General features: G+C 39.5%; 1 long non-coding RNA gene across 1 annotated transcript; it reads right to left on the reverse strand.

The window, feature by feature from the left end:
- Positions 1-558: 558 nt before the first annotated feature.
- LOC141368774 (uncharacterized) lies at positions 559-6922 on the reverse strand. The gene is made up of 3 exons (XR_012372030.1): positions 4864-6922; positions 4274-4351; positions 559-3496 (listed from the first exon to the last, which is right to left on the reverse strand). It is a non-coding gene; the product is annotated as an uncharacterized lncRNA (long non-coding RNA).
- Positions 6923-13686: the final 6764 nt, after the last annotated feature.

Here is a 13686-nt window from a genome sequence, read left to right on the forward strand (position 1 = left end):
TCCCCATTTTTAAGAAGGACCAAACCTGCAATAATGAAAAATATTTATTTCCCTATAATTAATTTATTTAAAGTATAAAATGACTTGATTAAACAAATATTTTTTTAATAAATGTAGTCTGAATTATTTTTGTATTACATATTTTTACTGTATTTTATTTTATTTTATTTATATTTAGTTATGCAAGCATTCAGATTACCACATAGAGTTATTATACCTACTTGCTTTTTTGTCCATTAAGGTAATGTTAATAAGTAAACACAACTTTTATGAATTGCAAGTCTAAATAGAATTATAACATTAACATTATGCTATAAACAAACTCTCTAAACGTGGCTGGGTTGTTTTTGACCCATGGTGGGTGAATGTTGGGCGGAACACACGCTGGGTTGAAATGACCCCAAACGACCCAATGTTGGGTTGTTTTTATGCTGTCATGGGATATAATAACCCAGCAGTTGGGTTAAAACAACCCAGCATTGGGTCAATTTTAACCCAGCAGTGTGTTCTGTACAATATTTAACCCATTATGGGTCAAGAATAACCCAGACATTTTTTTAGAGTGAACTAGAGACCACAGTCTTTAGACTCCAACATCCTACCAAGCCTCAACTCTTAAAAACATAATTAAAAACTATTAAAAACATGTTTCCTGAAAAGGAAATACTGTGTGGTTTTTTGGGGGAATTGACAATATTTAAAATATTCGTTTTTAAAGTATTACTGGTAAGTTTTATATCGTAGAATAAAATGTAAAACAATATCTTTAGCTTGCGTTAACCACATGCCCTATTTAAAAATGTATCAAAAATACATAATTCTTGCAGTTCTTTATTAATGCCACTGGTTGTGAAAACCGTCTGCAGATATTTGCAAATATTGTAGCTGTTAACATATGCATTACTTTGGACTAGAAACCAACCGTACCATCCACTGGGTGTCACACATCTACAATCTGACAACACTTGATGCATAGAAGTATAGTTTTCCTATTAATTTTTTATAAACATTGGTCCTGCCGTATCAGGATTGTTCCTTCACATATTTTTTCATATGAATTTAAAATGTATGAAAGTCCATCCACTCAACATAAGCTGATAGAATGGAGTTTAACATATGAAACATGAAGACATAAAAACAGAGACTAGATCTGACTTTGAAACTGAACAAAATAGCAGATAGACATCAACAAAGTTGACAAATGAAAACATAAGTGCTACATATACAAACTAATCAAGGGGTACACCTGGATACAATTGTGGGGTAACATAAAAAGATTGACTATGGACAAGAAACTACAAAACTTTTTTCAAACTTAAATATTTTTTAAACTCTAGGTGGTGCATGACCCTGACAGGGAAACATGTGGGGTGTTCCTGGCAGCAGGGTAAGAGCGGGCATGGCAGTGGAACAGGGCACTCTTAATGACTTTGAGGGTAGCGTTGCCTTCATAGCAGCACTTCAGTGGTGGTGATGCTTATGACCCCCCCAAATTTTTTTTACAGTCTACAAAGAATCAAAATGCATGTTTTTAGCTTTTAGTATATGAGTATGTTAGTGTTAAGGTTATCTATAAGCTATGTGCTTCAAAACAAGGACAACATTAGCATAAAAGACATTCCAGATTTCACATGCGCAATTTTTTTTTTTGATTTTGTACGATGTCATTCTACACTTTTCCAGAATTCCTTTCTAATAAAATGCTGTCTAGATGCATAAGCGTCCAGTTCCCTATATTATAATAGACATGGAACCTACATGAAATCAGACTATTGTTGCAGCAGATTTTATTCACATTCAAACAGTTTACCTCTGCTAAATTTCACCAGTTCAGTCAAGATTCTCACCACACAACCTCAAATTCATGTTCCTCAAGCATTGAGCTGTAAAGAGAGAAAAGCAGATTCACTGTCAACCAGAACCTCATTTGTCACTGACATGTGTTAATGTGCAACCCATAGCCACAATTGGACTAAGCCCTGCCCAGATAATGACAGGTTTACAGATTATAACCAACCTGCAAATGTTTGAGGGGAAATTCAACCTGATGAATACAAAGCAGGAATAGAAGGACAAAGCTGCAAAGCAATACTACAAGTTTATGATTGGACACACTGTGCTCGTGTCTTGGGGAAGTTAGCCGTGATACTGAACAAAACTTCTGAACTAAGATCTTATGTGGCGCAAACGTAGAATGGAGCGGTCTTTAGTAGATGCTGTAAACATCTGTAAGCGATGCTAATGCAGCCAGATGCTACAGAGTGCAGTAAACCTCAAGAAGAAAAGAGTTTAACTCCTCCTGGATCTGCTCTAGACAGTGCTAGTGGAAGAACACTAATGGGCGGTTTCCCGGACCGGGTTTAGATGAAGCCAGGACTAGGCCTTAGTTATATTAGGACATTTAAGTAGTTCTTACAAACAAACCTTACAAAAAACAATACTGGTGCATCTTGAGACAAAACAATGGCAATGATATTAATGCAGGGTGCATTTTTGAAAAACACTTTGGAAAAGGGAGTCGGGCCAACTACCAAAACACACTTGTAGCCAATCAGCAGTAAGGGACGTGTCTACTAACCGACATCATTGGGTTGCATACACTGTAAAAAATGTCTGTAAATTTATGGCCTAATTTTACGGTACTGAACTGTTTTATAAAATTACAGTTTCTTGCCGTAAATGGTTGCATGAGTGGTGGGCGTGGGGGGAGGAACTGCACTGAAATTACTGAGTGGTATGTGTTGGCCACTTATAAATATGCATTTTCTGTCTGGACTTGTATTATAAAGACTGAATACTTTTGAAACATCATCAGTAGATGGCCAAGTACTGTTCAATTCAAAGTTAACAATAGCAAAGAACAGTTAAAATGTGTCCCTACATCATACCTTTAATCGAGGACCCTTATGAAAATTAACCATGTTGTCTTGCTTTATTGATTACCATTGGCAAAACATGGTTTTACTACAGTAAACGTCTGTTTTGGACTGCATAACTCCTTTAATATAACCATAAATAATGTCCATAAAAGGGTCTGTTCATTCAATAATCCGGGCAAAATCTGCATGAACGTATACGCAGAAATAATATTGAGGACACTGCATGATAATTAAACCTTTAGTTAAAGTCGATTAATATTTCTGTTTTTATTAAATAAATATTCTATGTTAAATTGGCTCTAAACATTCAAGCAGCACTGGAAGAAGCACTTTACTTTTATATCTTTATTTACTTTTATTGTGTTATTATTGGCAGAGGCATGTGTCCGTCTCTTGAACAGTTAGTGATCACGTGATTATTCAGTGTTTCAGTGGTGTTGTTTTGAAACTTTTTTTAGTCTCTGTCTGTGTTGTCTTCACAGTTTCATCCCAGTGAATGTGCAGCATCGTCTCAGGTGTTCTGATTGACTGATGCCTGTATGAAGACTTTTCCATCAGTCATGGAGCCTGATCCTCCTGCTTCATCTCTGTTTTTCCCCTCATCTGCAACTTCCTACCTGTTTGAATGACAGTTATTAAATGTCTTTGGTGTCCAGTATCAACACCAAGCCACTTCTCTTATAATGTGTTTGACTCATGCAGCGCAGAGGGTGAGGAAAGTTTGTAACCAAACCGATCAGAGACCCCATTGACTTCCACAGTAGAAGAAAATAATAAAATGTGAGTAAATGGGGCCTCTGATCGGTTTGGTTACAAACATTCTTCCAAAATATCTTCCTTTGTGTTCATCAGAACAAAGAAATGTATACAGGTTTGTAACAACATGAGGGTGAGTAAATGTTTTGAAAATAATTATCTTTGCTTGTTTGATTGCCAAATAGTTTGAGGGTTATATAGGTCTTTAAATATGATAAATAATTAATATTATATATATATATATATATATATATATATATATATATATATATATATATATATATATATATATATATATATATATATATATATATATATATATATATATATATATATATATATATACAAACACACATAGTTTACACGATGCAGCATAATTTCTAATTAAAAAACAAAAACATGTCAATTAATCATCATATTCAATTCACGATTCAGACTCAGACGCTCTTAACACACCATGCACCAAAGGAAAATCAAAGATAATTGGTTCGACCACAGAGATGATCGGGACTTTACCTAAGATTTTTACTATAGGGGTAAAATCAACCCAAATTCAGCCCGATAACCTTTTGGTGTGTTTGGCTTTAGTTTAGTTTAGGTTTGGTAAGAAATAAAGAGAGCTGTAATGGATACCATACCTTTTATTGTCCAGCTACATGTTTTGAGATGTGCCCTTCTGCACAGCCTGCCACTCCTCAAGTGCCTCATCGTTGATGCTAAAACAAAAACAATAATAAAATACACATGATTATGTGAATTCACAGCCCTGGACCACAAAACCAGTCATAAGGGTACATTTCTTAAATTGAGATTTCCATATCATTTGAAAGTTGAAAAAATAGGCTTTCCGTTGATGTATGGTTTTTGTTAGGAAATATCAAAATATTGGGCCAAAATACAACTATTTTAAAATCTGGAAACTGAGGGTGGCCAAAAAAAAACTAAATACGGAGATTATCACCTTGAAAGTTGTCCAAATGAATTCCTTAGCAACTTCATCCACTTATAAAAATAAAGTTTTAATATATATAATATTCATAAAAACATGATCTTGAGCAAGAAAAATCAAAAATTTTGACTCATACAATGTATTGTTGGCTATTGCTATAAATATACCTGTGCGACTTATGACTGGTTTTGTGGTCCAGGGTAACATTTGTTATTGACAACTGCGGTCAGGAAAAATTAGACAAGACAAAGTGCAGAAAAACAACAGAGATCTACTTACATGAGTTGGTCATCTAACAACATTCCATCAACTGTTTTTACTATCTGTAAAACAAATTGAACTCACAGAAGAAGTTAAAGACAAAAATATGACAATTTCACCATATGTCACGATCCTGCCTTTATAATTCATGCTTTTCTAGACTTTTGTCAGGATCGTGACAACGTTACTTGTTTTGTGTGGAAGCACATGTCATTGTTTGCTTTGGTGTTAATTGGGTTAATTATCTTGCTATTGTTATATGCCCCACACCTGTTGCCCCCTTGATAAGCTTGTATTTGCTGTCCTGTACTGATTCGTTTGTATGTTTCCTGTATGAAGTCTATTAAGTCTAGTTATTTAAAGTTTAGTTTACTGTTATGTTTATAGTTTTATAGCTTTTTCACAACAACAATGTAATGGCCAATGCCAACCATGACCGTGTATAGGGGTGAGCTCTCTCCTTGGGCTCGGCCGTCCGGAGGTCCAAGACTTCCAGGACGTCAGGCGGCCCTGTCCCACCTGCATGTCCTCTTTGGAGTCCTCGCTTCGGGCTAAGCCAGAAGGGTCGGACACCCTGGAAGTCCAAGACTTCCAGAAGTCCAAGAGTTCTCGTCGGGCTCAGCCGATAGGGTCGGAGACCCTATCAACGGAAACTTCCAGGATGGCATGTGGCCCTGTCCCAACTACGCATATGCTCCTGAGTCCGTTCTTTGGGCTTAGGCGGTAGGGTAGGAAACCCTGGAAGTCCAAGACTTCCAGGACAGCAGGCGGCCCTGTCCCGCTTGCGTGTATTTTCTGGACACCTCGCGTCAAGCTTGGCTGGTAGGGTCAGACACCCTGGAAATCAAAAACTTCCAGGATGGAAGACAGCCCTGTCCTGTCAAAGTCAAGCTTGGACGGTAGGGTTGGAGACCCTGGAAGTCCAAAACTTCTCGTCAGGCTTTGCTGGTAGGGTCGAAGACCCTAAAGTCCAAGACTTTCAGGACGACAAGTTGCCCTGTCCCGCTTGCGCGTATGCTCTGGACACCTCGTCAGGATTGGCCAGTGGGTTGGAAGTCCAAAACTTCCAGGACAACAGGCGGCCCTGTCCCACCTGTGCATCCATTTCTGAGTCCTATCTTCAGGCTCAGCTGTTAGGAACAGACACCTTGGAAGTCCAAGACTTCTCGTCGGGCTCTGCCGGTAGGGTCGGAGACCCTGGAAGTCTAAAACTTCCAGGACAACAGGTGGCCCTCTTGACACCTCTCGTTGAGCTTGGCCGGTAGGGTCAGACACCCTGGAAGTCCAAGACTTCCAGAACGGCAGGCGGCCCTGTCCCACTAGCGCATATGCACTGGACATTTCTCATCTGGCTCTACCAATAGGGTCAGAGACCCTAGAAGAACAAGACTTGCAGGACAGCAAGTGGCCCTGTTCCACTTGCGCGTATGTTCTGGACACCTCTCGTCAGGATTGGGAGGTAAGGTCAGAGACCCTGGAAGTCCAAGACCAAGAAATCCCTAGAAGTCAGGGACTTGCAAGACTGCAAGTGGCCCTCTGGAAGCCTTGTCAGGATTGACCAGTAGGTTCGGAAGTCCAAAACTTCCAGGATGGCAGGCAGCCCTGTCCCACCTAAGACTTATTGTCAAGCTTTGACGGTAGGGTCGGAGACCCTAGAAGTCAGAGACTTGCAAGACTGCAAGTGGCCCTCTGGACACCTCGTCAGGATTGACCAGTGGGTTCGGAAGTCCAAAACTTCCAGGACAACAAGCGGCCCTGTCCCGCCTGTGCACCCATTTCTGAGTCCTATCTTTGGGCTCGGCTGTTAGGGTCAGACACCCTGGAAGTCAAAGACTTCTAGGATGGCAAGCAGTCCAGTCTCGCTTGCGCGTATGCTCTGGACACCTCTAGTCGAGAATGGCCGTAAGGTCAGAGACCCTGGAAGTCCAAGACTTCCAGGATGGCAGGCGGCCCTGTCCCGCTTGCGTTTATGCTCTGGACCAGTCTTGTCAGGCTCGGCCAGTGGTCAGAGACCCTGCAAATCAAAAACATTCAGGATGGCAGGCAGCCCTGTCCCGCTCAAGACTTATTGTCAAGCTTGGACAATAAGTCTTGAGCGGGACAGGGCTGCCTGCCATGAAGTCCAAGACTTACAAGACGGCAAGTGGCCCTGTCCCACTTGCGTGTATGCTCTGGACAGCTCTCATCGGGATTGGCCGTAGGGTCGGAGACCCTGGAAGTCCCATCTTTGGGCTCAGCTGTTAGGGTCAGACACTCTGGAAGTCCAAGACTTCTAGTATGGCAAGCGGCCCTGTCTTGCTTGCGCGTATGCTCTGGACACCTCTTGTCAGGCTCTGTTGGTGGTCAGAGACCCTGGAAATCAAAAACGTCCAGGATGGCAGGCAGCCCTGTCCCGCCCAAGACTTATCATCAAGCTTGGACGGTAGAGTCAGAGACCCTGGAAGTCCAAGACTTCTCGTCTGGCTCTGCCTGTAGGGTCAGAGACCCTAAAAGTACTAGACTTGCAGGACGGCAAGTGGCCCTGTCCCGCTTGCGGGTATGCTCTGGACACCTCTCGTCGGGATTAGCCGGTAAGGTCAGAGACCCTGGAAGTCCAAGACTTCTAGGACAGCAAACTGCCCTGCCCTCTTGCGCGTATGCTCTGGGCACCTTTCGTTGGGATTGACCTGTAAGGTCAGAGACCCTGGAAGTCCAAGACTTCTAGGACGCCAAGCTTGCGCATATGCTCTGGACACCTTGTCTGGCTTGACCGGTAGGGTCAGAGACCCTGGAAGTCCAAAACTTCCAGGAGAGCAGGCGGCCCTGTCCTGCCTGCGCATCCGTTTCTGAGTCCTGTCTTTGGGCTCTGCCGGTAGGGTCAGACACTCTGGAAGTCCTAAACTTCCAGGACGGCAGGCGGCCCTGTCCCGCTTGCATGTATGCTCTGGACACCTCTCGTCTTAGCCAGTAGGGTCAGACACCCTGGAAGTCCAAAACTTCCAGGATGGCAGGCGGCCCTGTCCCACTTGCGCATATGCTCTGGACACCTCGTCTGGCTTGACCGGTAGGGTCGGAGACCCTGGAATTCCAAAACTTCCAGGAGAGCAGGCGGCCCTGTCCCGCTTGCGTGTATGCTCTGGACACCTCTCGTCTTAGCCAGTAGGGTCAGACACCTTGGAAGTCCAAAACTTCCAGGATGGCAGGCGGCCCTGTCCAGCTTGCGTGTATGCTCTGCACACCTCTCGTCGGGCTCGGCCGGTGGTCAGAGACCCTGGAAATTAAAAACTTCCAGGATGGCAGGTGGCCCTGTCCCGCCCAAGACTTATCATCATGCTTGGATGGTAGGGTCGGAGACCTTGGAAGTCCAAGACTTTCAAAAGTCCAAGACTTCGTCGGGCTCTGCTGTTAGGCAGTGTTGGGTGTAACGCGTTACAAATTAACGCGTTACTGTAATAATATTACTTTTTTCAGTAACTAGTAGTGTAACGCATTACCCGTCTGAAAATGGTAATATTATTACAGTTTTCCCGAGCTAGTTACTTGCGTTACATTCGCCAGTAGCACCTTCATCACACAAAGGCACACAACACAGAGAACAAAAGGGAAGTGGAGAAGGGCGTGAATGGAACAGTGATTGGTCTAAGTTTGGCATGAGGTATCATTTACCATCACCGATTGGTCGACACCCGGCAGCCGGCAGCAGAGCGGCACACTCAAAGACAGATCGGGAAAATGGAAGCGTCAACAACGGCAAGCTTTTTTTCAGAGGAAGGTTCGCTAGTTTCGACGGGAGGAGATTCAGTCATTATTTTATTATGTTCAACGGAAGGAAAATAACTTGACGGTGAAGTGCACACTCTTTAATGTTTCTCCGAACGCTGTGCCCCACGTCCGGTAGCGGGTAAGGAAGCCAGCAGTAATTTTTATGTTGTATTAAAATGTGGTGTATTTACGGTGGGTTTTCTCGCCGTGGAGACCTTGATGAATGTGAGGTTATGCCACGGTCTCCCGGCGCTCATTTCATTGTTTGTTTGTATGTAAACAGGGGTTGCGTGCAGGTTGTTTATCCCATCAATTTTGTATATCAATTTTACCGTAATTGACGAAGGCTGTGTCTTTAGCTTGAGTGATTTTAATGATATTTATTAAATTGATTGTGTATTTATTACTTTGCGGTGTTAAATTGATATATTTATATATGTTTGGGTGTTGGATGAATTTGCTGTGCATTGCTGTGTATAGTGGGTGGGTAAATAATGTGCACTAACATCATGGTATCCCCCTGCTAAGAATACAGAACTCTTGGAAGTCTTAATCAGGAAATAATTTATTGTGAACCGTCATTATTTTATCAGCTGTCCATTTAAAGGTGTCCATCTAAAAATAATTGCAACCTGTTGTCATCCCTGTATTTTGAATGAGTAAATTGTTATCAAATTTAATCTAATAAAATTGTAACTTTTTATTGATTTGGGAGTTTTGTGTTTGGATGTTTTCTTGGCCATGGCTTGCCCAAATAAACATTCTTGCCCAGAAAAAAAATGTAACTAGTAATATAACTAGTAATATAACTAGTTACTTGCTCCAGGGAGTAATAAAGTAAAGTAAGGCATTACTATTTTTGAGAGTAATATGTAATAAGTAATATATTACTTTTTTGAGTAACTAACCCCAACACTGCTGTTAGGGTCGGAGACCCTGGAAGTCCAAGACTGTAGGCGGCCCTGTCCTGCTTGTGTGTATAATCTGTACGCCTCTCATTGGGCTCGGCCGGTAGGGTCAGACACCCTGGAAGTCCAAGACTTCCAGGATGGCAGACGGCCCTGTCCCGCTTGCGGGTATGCTCTAGACACCTCTCGTTGGGATTAGCCGGTTATGAAACATTTCGAAACAAGATATTTAGATATTCTCATAATAAATAACTATAGGGCCCTGCCATGTGAGTCAACAACCCACTTTACAGGGGAGTACCCTACTTCTAATTGTATTAGTTAAGTGTTTAATTTAATAAAAAAATGTTGGCCTTTACATCTGTTTTAACGTATTTACACGATGGATAATAATCTCTATAAAAATAAATAACTATATTAAAAAAGAAGGTCTTTACATTAGATGCTTAGGTGTTTTAAAAAGTAGGGCCATTCCTGTCTTTATGCCTGTCCTAAACCTTGACCCACCCGGTACAGAGTGCACACCGCATTGTGAGCATGAAGCTGATAGTCATGCACAGAGCACTGCACCCAGAGGAAGGAAACAAGCAAATCTAATAACAAGGACCTTCGAGCAACCTAAAGTTTAGAGACGATTAAAGTAAATTTATTTAATATATAAACTGAACTGATATATATATATACATACTGACTGTATATGCTTTAGTACTTCTAATCATATTTGTTAGCGTTTCTTTTCTAAAAATGTTTGGCTTTACGTCTGCTTTTTGAAATAGTTTACACACAGCAGCATAATTCTAATAAAAAGCATGTTATTATTATCTTAATGCTTCGTAAACATGTTTCCCCTTTTACCTGTCTTGCAGTGTGTCTCATCAGAGTGTTTTAAGGTTTACCGTTCTTACCCTCACCACAGAATAAGTCATGTGCAGAGATGTACAGAAGTTTCTCCCTAGTAGAAACACCATTCAGTGGGCAGAGACTTTAACCTGTGGCAGATGACACAAAGATGCACTTCCTCAATAAACACTCAAGTGACCACTGAATAATAATAATAATAATATGAATACAATTTAAAGGATGGGGCTACTGGAAGAAATAATGTGGCAACTCGCCCTGAGCGAGGACACCCACTGTAGCCTGTAGAGCGATGGGTTGAAGCAGCAGCTGGTTAGAGGGGTGGAGATCAGGGCATGTAGGAGAAACCTGCAAAATACATTTAATGAAGTTCAACTAATTGCATTTCTTCTTGTGTTAATGCATTTCAGGCTCAAAAATAAAATCAAGTTAGTCTACACCAGCACATTTTAACATTTACTGAAGATTTGTTAAGAAATAAAGAAAGCTGTAATGGATTTAATACCTCTTGTTGTCCAGCTGCATGTTTTGAGATGTGCTCTTCTGATCAGCCTCCCGCTCCTGAAGTTTTAAATTGTCAAATGGAGCTTTAAATTAAAACACAAACCAAATGAGTATCATTCTTCAGTATACTGTAAAAGTGATTGAATGGCAATACTGCATGTCCATGTGACACTTAAGACTTTCAGACGACACCTACTGCAACAGGCATTTGGTATTGACAACTCTGTCCAGAAAAATTCAGACAAGACAAAGGATATGAAGTACAACAGAAATCCATTTACATGAGTTTGTCATTTAACAACATGTCATCAAGTGTTTTTACTATCTGTTACAAAATTTAACTCACAAAAGAAAACAAGTTAATAAAAAGACAAAAATATGACATCATAAGTATTGTACAGTGGGTCGACGTGGCTGGCATGTTTTGAAAATAATTATCTACCTTTACAGCAGGGGTGGGGAACCCTGGTCCTGGAGGGCCACTGTCCTGCAGAGTTTTGTTCCAACCCTAATTAAACACACCTGAAAAATCTAATTCACACTGATGACATCACTTGACTTCCTTCACTGTTAACCCAGAAATTGTCTTTACTCAAACAATCAAGGAAAAATCATTAATATTTTCTGTTTTGAAGCCAAAGCTTAAAACGTTTAGTTGATTTAACTGTTAGCCTTACAAAATCTATTAAACTAAAACATTCAAGTAAAATGAACTTAAAATTATTAGTTCATGTTGTGAGGAATACCCATAATCCTTTGCGCCTGACTATTTAGATTATTTTTTGCTTTTTCACAAATTAAAAACTGATAAGAACTTTCTCTATTCAAATATTTGTTAATAAAATGTCATATAGGTTCAAGCTCTTATATTATTGATGTTGTTTTGTTGTAAATGATAATTTTGTGAAGTCACCGTTCAGGTGATCAGTGTTTCCGTACATGAACCCTGTCCAAAACATTTTATTGTATTTCTCTCCACTGTACTTACAATGTATGTCAAAACACATTTTTTGTGTCTTTCTGTGGAGAATCATGTTTATTCAATAATTGACTTAAAGTCAGTCATTAATTTTTGTTATAATACCATTTATAACATCAAAAGTAATATAAAGTGATAAAAACTAAAGTTATATGCAACAGGTTTCCTCACACATTTCTAGTAATGTCATCTAATCTGGGTTAAGAGTGCATTAGAAGAAATTAAAACATTAAGTACATTAAACTTAAAATTAATTGTTATTTCAACCAGGCAAAATCAACTTTTTTAGGGCAACGAGTTTCCATAAATTTTTTAGGTTCAATCAACCTGTATGGGCTTACAGTGTTCTTTCAATTTCCTGGAGATCTATGAAGAGAAGTCCACTGTCTCTTTTCACTTATCATAAATCTTTTCATTTATCTCATGATTTCATATGAACCTTTTAGTTTAAGTCACTGGTATGACCTCCTTCATTGTTTGGGAATTGCAAAAAAATAGAATACAAATGGATTAAACTATTTAATTTAGTGAGTATACAATGATTGACAAGATGTGGTTTGATACTTTGCAGCAGCAATTTTGTAAAATGCAGTTTTCATGAACATTGTCACTGGTGTTAATGTCACCTTCCTTATGGGTAAAACCAGTAAAGATCAGTAACACCAGTGACTGGTGATTTGTTGTGTCACTGGTGTTACTGTGTTTTTGTCTTTCACATCAAATAAAATCCTTTACATGTGACAATGATAATTTTCAATGCATTGAACTCTGCTACACTAAAAAGTGCACCTTAGATGTAAGATAAAAATGGTGTATGGAGTCTTTTAAAGTATATGCACACAAAAAATAATTAAGCTGTCATTTTTGTGTACTCATAAAGTCAAAGAGTAATCTAATAATGTGGTCTAAGTTTAAATGTTAGAATTTTTTTTTATTTCCAAGACATCTTGCCATACCAAAAGTGGACGTCACGTTTCTGTAGAATGACCCACATGCTAGAAAATGTTACTACCCTAAAGCATCAGATGTGAGACAGACCTTGAAATGATATTAGTCGAAGCATTTTTGAAAAGCAAAAGTTTATTGTTAACAAATACAGACAATGGGATGAAGTGTCTCTTGACAATTCTGTGAGTAGTGCTGGGCTTAGATTAATATGGCTATTTGTATTAAATGTCTTTAAGGGATTAATGCAGCACCAGTTTGCTGCGTTTCATGTAGATCGTAACTTAAATAACAAAAGTTAAAAAATGTAAAACAAATTCATCCTATAAAGGGTGACACATATGCTTTAATAAACTTACAGCATGACCTACATAATTCAGAAAACACGCAGATGTAAAATAACATTTAAGGTTTGTGACACTCATATTACAAAACATTAACTGTGTTATGAAACAATACTGTTGCTTGGTGGGTAATTGGCGACCAATAACGTAAAGATTTTCATAATGTTAACATAATCCGCAGGGTTAAAAGACGTTCTGCATTTCGGTCACAAAGTAATGAATGAGATTTATCAATAGATTTGATCAACAAACAATTCAGGAGATAAAAACAAAATATTGGTGTGAAAATGAAGGGAAACATTATTAAAACTAAAGATTTTTAATTGTGAACTGTTGAAACATTATTGAAATAGCCATCATTATTAATGCAAGTCCAAACAAATTCACAAAAAGTAAATGCTTTCTAGATGTCTGAGAAAATACACAGAGCATCAACCCACATGGAAAATATAATTCACAGTATGACACGCTGCTTGTGGTAGACGAAGATTAAGATTAGGAGGTAGAATTTATTATGTAAAAACACCATATTGGTTGCATTTAGAGATTATGGAAAGAGCAT

The sequence above is a fragment of the Misgurnus anguillicaudatus genome, chromosome 11 (assembly GCF_027580225.2).
Source record: "Misgurnus anguillicaudatus chromosome 11, ASM2758022v2, whole genome shotgun sequence".
Taxonomy (NCBI): domain Eukaryota; kingdom Metazoa; phylum Chordata; class Actinopteri; order Cypriniformes; family Cobitidae; genus Misgurnus; species Misgurnus anguillicaudatus.